Here is a 6,348-nt window from a genome sequence, read left to right on the forward strand (position 1 = left end):
GACGCGCACGCCGAGCCCGGCGGGGACGCGCACGCCGAGCCCGGCGGGGACGCGCACGCCGAGCCCGGCGGGGACGCGCACGCCGAGCCCGGCGGGGACGCGCACGCCGAGCCCGGCGGGGACGCGCACGCCGAGCCCGGCGGGGACGCGCACGCCGAGCCCGGCGGGGACGCGCAGACCTCCCACGGATGCTCAAAGCGAAGCAGGAGAATGGGATCTCAGGACTACTGGGCTTCGCGCATCCAGCGAGGGGATTTCCACTGGGCCCCACGTGCCCTCCCCGACAGTGCTACCAAATCTTGTTGGACTTTAGCATTTTGTGTTCCTGGAAGGAATCCTAGACCCGTAGTTTCGGAATTGAGGAAACAGGCACATGCAGACTGGCGTGTTTATCTTCCTAAGTTGTAGGATAAGCAGCAGATCCCTCAATTCTCAGTGCGGTGCTATTCCCATTAGGTCATATTTAGGAGGAAGCGGGCAGCTCTCTTTGAAGATTTTTAAAGATTGCTGCCACAGGCCTTCCTGCCTGCTGACTCAATGCACTCGAGTCCTGTAGCTTAGTGTGCTTTGTAGGGTTCTACCTACCCTGGGACCTAGCTCAGACCGGGGTTCAGGCGTCACGAAGCTTTACTGGACCCCAGGCGGGATAGCCCACCAAGGTCGGCTTCTGTGAAGGACTAAGGCATTCTGCACACAGACCACAGCGGCAAGGTGGTCTGCATGGAAAGGTGACACAATGTAGCTGGAAAGGTGCCTTGACGCCACTTTCACAGAAGACTTTACAAATGACTGAGGCTTAAAGAAATATCACATGGCCATATCAAAGAATTGGGGTCCATTATCCTGCTACAACCACCACGCCTTGGTCTAAGGCCAAGAAACGGATTCAGAATCTTGGGGGGGGGGTATCTCTCATCCCCTCACTCATACACCAGTGTCCATCCCGTGGGCTTCTGCCCACTACCAGTGCAAGAGAACTATGACAAAGAGAAAATGGCTCTAATCCTGTCCATGTGGGTGGGGGCAGAGACGGGAAAAGACTATTTTGTAATCTTTTCTGTGGCTACTATTTACCCCCAACTGGTATGGCTTGGAAAAGATAGATCACAGGTAATTTGCCATCCTGCAGAGAAGTGACTCTCAGACCTTTAGATTTTAAAGACCAGTATTAAAAAAACAAACAAACAAACAAAAACTGAAGAAAGAACTTAGATTACTAACTACCTTTTTACTGTGCTAAGAAGGAAGTAAAAATTGCACCTTTTGTATTAATGCTTCGTTTAATAAATTAAAGGAGATTTTAACACCATTAGCCAGGACATAATCACAGAATAAAGGTCAGTTCTTTAAATGAATAAATTTAGCTTTTTGAAAAATTCAGTGTATTTTTCTAATTTTGTCAAATTTGGCTGCAGATGGACTCTCGTCCTCAGTCCAGAGTTTGAGAGACAGAACTAGGCAGGAAAGCTAACAAAGCAGGCAGGATGACCTGGTGAGAGAAGACACAGGTGCAGCTCGTCTTGCCCTCCCCCTCTCGATATCCTGGATTGAGTCACATATCTGCCCTTTGCCTCAGTTGTCCTCCTACAAAATGAAGTGGCTAGAATAGATGATCCCTAGAGCCCTCTCTAGCTTTAAAACCTCACGATTCCATGACTGTACTTACTAAAATCTGGGGCTTTCCCCTTTACTAAATCACCTGGCTGATACTAGGTCACCCCCTCAGGCTGAGTAATTCAGGCTATAAACTTTATCTTCTTTGCCCCTTCCATCGCAGTAATTTTCCATGTCCAGGCAATCTAAAAACAAAAAACAAAAATTCCTTTCTTCCTGTCTTTCACATTCATTCCCAGTTACCATCCTAGGCACATTTCAATTTCTGCTGTTCCCTAACCAGTCTTTCCTCCTCCAGGGTTTCCCACATCAAACCCGCCACTGACATAGTTCTTCCTAAGACATCCTTTTCGTAATGTTATGTCTCATTCCGATATCCATAATGACTAAGGGCCCATGGGAAAAGTCTCAATTCCTGCCTTCAGTTGCTCAAAGAACATCTTTCATTCTAGCCTGATTAATTTCCTTTTTTTCTCCACCAAACATCATACACAGTCCAATTCCAAGTCACCTGTGCCCATGTAAGGACTGTGCCTGAACTTCTGCCCTCTTAAGCTTTAACCCCATGTCCTCTGTGAGAGGCTTCTGTAACACATACATTTATTTTCAGCACTTGGACCTGTGCCTCAGGCCTCTGTTACCTGCTTTTCAAATGTATGTCAGCTTACAGATTATCTCAACCCCTCAGAAGCATGTTTTGCATTGTTTTTGTATCTCCCCTCAGTCTCTAGTATCCTACTGTGCATATTGTAGATAACTTAATGAATACTTGCTACTTTATAAACAAAATGTGCACTCCTCTCATTTCATCCTACCCCCATTTTCATTTTCTGTCCTGTGTTCTAATTCCTCAGGTAGACTTCTCTTAGTGCCCTGTCAAGGAAATTTATCTAAAACTTCAGTGGCAAGCAAAGAGAATGCTAGGAATCACAGGTTTCCTCAAATATGCTCTCTTCTCTAGTATACACGTAGTCAACATAGACTTCTAGAGCAATGCTATCATCTGTGTGGCTTGATCACCCAGAGAAGTGAAAGGGACCCTGGAAATTTAAAGTAAAAAAAGAGGTCTTGCTATAGGATATTGTTGAAATTGTCAATCATGTGCATTTTAATGTTTCACAATAGAGTTTCACAATAAGGAGTAGATAGGTTTGACCTACCTACTGCCTTAAAAAAAAGGAGGACCTCACAGCTCTTCAAAACACACTCTGCAGGTTGTCTCACACTGGTTGAGATGAGGCATTGCTCCTAATGGTTTTTTCTAGAGGCCATTCTCAAGATGGGGAAGGTATAAGAACCATAAGAATATAGTAACACCACAAGGAGAATCACAAAGCCTCAACACCAGACGAGACTGTAAGAGAGAGAAGTTGCCAAAGAATGCAAAATTCAGTTGATAAAGCAAATTTAACAACCAAATTGTTCTTCCCTTTGTTCAATGTCAGGCAAATAACATACACGTACAAGATTTTCTTTCCTACGTAGACCAGCCAACACTCAGGTAGCCCAGGGACCAAGGCGACAGATAAGTCTGGACTGAAGTTTAAGTCATGCACTAATTAAGGAAAGCATCATTGGCCAGAGACAAGTGTGAGAGGGTAGGGGCTGATTTGCAGCTGTGAAATCATGGGACAATCGGCATTCCCAGCTGGGACTGCGGTGGGAAATACCATTCCTCTTCTGTGATATGCTCATAAGGAATTACAAGAGAGAAAGAGCCACTTTGAATCACCTAATTGCCAGAGTTTAGAATCTAATAGCTGTAATTATATTTTCTATATAAGTTTCTTTGAAGTATGTAGAATATGACAATTAACCTACAATTATATGGTAATTTAGAAAGAGCCTGCCAAGGATCATTTTCATAACCCCAAATCAACCTTGCAGTTTTATGTAAATAATCAGAGGAATTTGAGCCAAGGAAGCATGGAATGTTGGAAAAAGTGAAAAACCCAGGTATTATTCTTGTATACCACAGACTCACTCTAGGACATTGTTGAAATTATTTATCAGGTGCATTTCATTCATAATTTCAGTTATTATAATTAGATTTATTAATACAATTCCTAGCATGCAGAATATATGCCCATTGACCAAATAAGGGAACACATGAATAATTTTATCCCCAGAAAGGCTGCCGAGTGCCTCCGAGGTGTTTGTATTTACATTTCAGGTAGCTACCACTAGGTGGAACTAGATCACGTAGGAGCAGGTAAGCAGGTAGTCTTCTCTCAGGTGGGGGTAATAAAGAAGTAGTCTTAATAAATTGTCTACAGCTATAAATGTAACTTTGTGAAGCTAACAGCACATTTGGGGGGTAATATTTAATTTCTATGTATAAATTTCACTTTATTCAAAGAAATTTGATGTAGGTTAGCTATCTGGGAGAAACCACTTTTAATTTACCCCATAAAAGAGCTCACTATTCAGTGCTTATACTGTCTTCTCCGTTCAATTGCAGAGGTAGCAAAGTTGCATGCCTGCAGCTCAGTAGCATGCTAGGAACGGAAGTGGGCTCTGAGGGAGTTGTTGGAATCAGAGAGGCCAATCGTTGCAAAGTTGTTACTTAGTTCTAGCCCAGAGCTGCTGCTGCCTGAAAATGGAGGGAGGAGTGTTACCATATCTTCTGATGATTTTTGCAGAAGCTCCTGGAAATTTAGTTAACTGTGTCAAAGCCACCTCATGTTGCCTTTAAATTTTTTGGAAAACCTGTACAGGGGGAAGAAGATCAACCTCAAAAAAAAAAAAAAAAAAAGCCTACATCATCAACAACCCTTGTTTTCATAAGTCACGCAAAAGCTGACACAAGAGGACAGACTTAACTTCTGTGGGCAGCCAATCTCCAAACTGTTTGAGTCTCACTTCCCTCTGGAGCTAGATCTCCTGTGCTCAAATGCTGGCTTGTCTATTAGTGGCTAATCCTGGGGCAAGTGCTATAGATTGAATGTTTGTGTCCTCGACCTAAAATTCATCTCCAAGGTGATAGTACTAGGAGGTGGGGCCTTTAGGAGGTGATTGGCTCCTGAGCGCGGAGCCCTCGGGAATGAGATTAGTGTTTTTATGAAAGAGACCTCACAGGGCTCCCTGGTCCCTTTTGCCCAGAGAAGTGGGCTCTGACCAGACACTAAATCTGCCAGGAACACGATCTTGCACTCCCCAGCCTCTAGAACTGTGAGGGAAAAAAAAATGTCTATTGTTTCTTTTTTTTTTTAAGATTTTATTTTTTGGGGGGATGCCTGGGTGGCTCAGTCGTTAAGCGTCTGCCTTCGGCTCAGGTCATGATCCCAGGGTCCTGGGATCGAGTCCCACATCAGGCTCCTTGCTCAGTGAGGAGCCTGCTTCTCCCTCTCCCTCTGCTCCTCCCCCTGCTTGTGCTCTCTCTCTCTCTGACAAATAAATAAAAATCTTTAAAAAAAAAAAAAGATTTTATTTGTTAAATTAATTAATTTTTTTTTTTTGACAGAGAGATGGCAAGAGAGGGAACACAAGCAGGGGGAGTGGGAGAGGGAGAAGCAGGCTTCCCGCTGAGCAAGGAGCCCGATGTAGGGCTCAATCCTAGGACCCTGGGATCATGACCTGAGCTGAAGGCAGACGCTTAACAACTGAGCCACCCAGGCGCCCCAAATGTCTATTGTTTCTAAGCCACTCAGTCTGTGGTATTTTATTACAGTAGCCTGAAAGGGTTAAGACTAAGTTAGTGAGTTAACCTCTCCTTGTATGCCACAAGACTCTGAGATGGCCCCAAATGATCCATGTCTCCCAGTATGCACACTTTTGCGTAACCTTCTCCACCTTGAGTGTGGGCAGGATCTGTGACTTGCTTCTAAGACGTAGAATATGTCAAAGGCGTTGGGCTATCACTTACAAAAGATTGTGATTTGTGTCTCGTTGGCAGACTCTCCCCTTATCGGCTTTGATGAAACAGGTCACCATGCTGGGGGGACCCACATGACATGAAACAGAGGGCATCCACTGGACAACAGCCAGCTAGGAACGGAGATCCTCAATTCAATGTGCCACAGGAACTGAATCTTGCCAACAACCATGTGCATGAGATTGGAAAGAGATCCTTTCCCAGTCAGTCCTTCAGCCTGAGACCTGAGCCCTAGCCAACCCCTTGACTGCACTCTTGTGAGAGATCTTGAACAGAGGCCCCATTAAGCCATGCCCTGACCCATAGAAAATGTGATACAGTAAGTGTTTGTTGTTTTAAGCCACTTCGCTTGTGGTCATTTGTTGTGTAGCAATACATAACTAATATGCCATGCCTTACCTTTCTCGTCTCTAAAACGGGAAAGATCATAGCACTGCCCTCCCACACCCAACATAGGCTATTGTGCAGCTTAAATGAGTTCATCCATTCTAAGGAAAGTACTCAGAACAGTGCCCAGTGCATATGAGCACTCAGAAGTGTCGGTTGTCTTCTCTTCAGGCAGAGCCTAGAAGTAAAGTCAGGCATCTAAGCAAGGAAGGTATGGTAGACAGAAGCGAGAGAGCTGTTTCAGTGCTGCTTTAAACCCAAGTGACAAATTCTGACATGGTGTTGGACAGAGGGAGATTCTTTCCCACTTGTGTACCACCAAGGGCAACTTCGCTGCAGAGCTTGACAGAACTGTAGGGCTACCTGTGGAAGCCAGGGGAGCCGTGTCCTCACAGAGGGTAGAGACTCAGCCTCTCCCTCAAGCCAGTGGGCAGTGAGGAAGAACCCAGGCGGAAGATCATCAGTGGATTTAT

This window comes from Mirounga angustirostris, unplaced genomic scaffold, assembly GCF_029215605.1.
Source record: "Mirounga angustirostris isolate CCGP_5_RB_7025 unplaced genomic scaffold, mMirAng1.0.hap1 SCAF_8, whole genome shotgun sequence".
NCBI classification, from domain to species: domain Eukaryota; kingdom Metazoa; phylum Chordata; class Mammalia; order Carnivora; family Phocidae; genus Mirounga; species Mirounga angustirostris.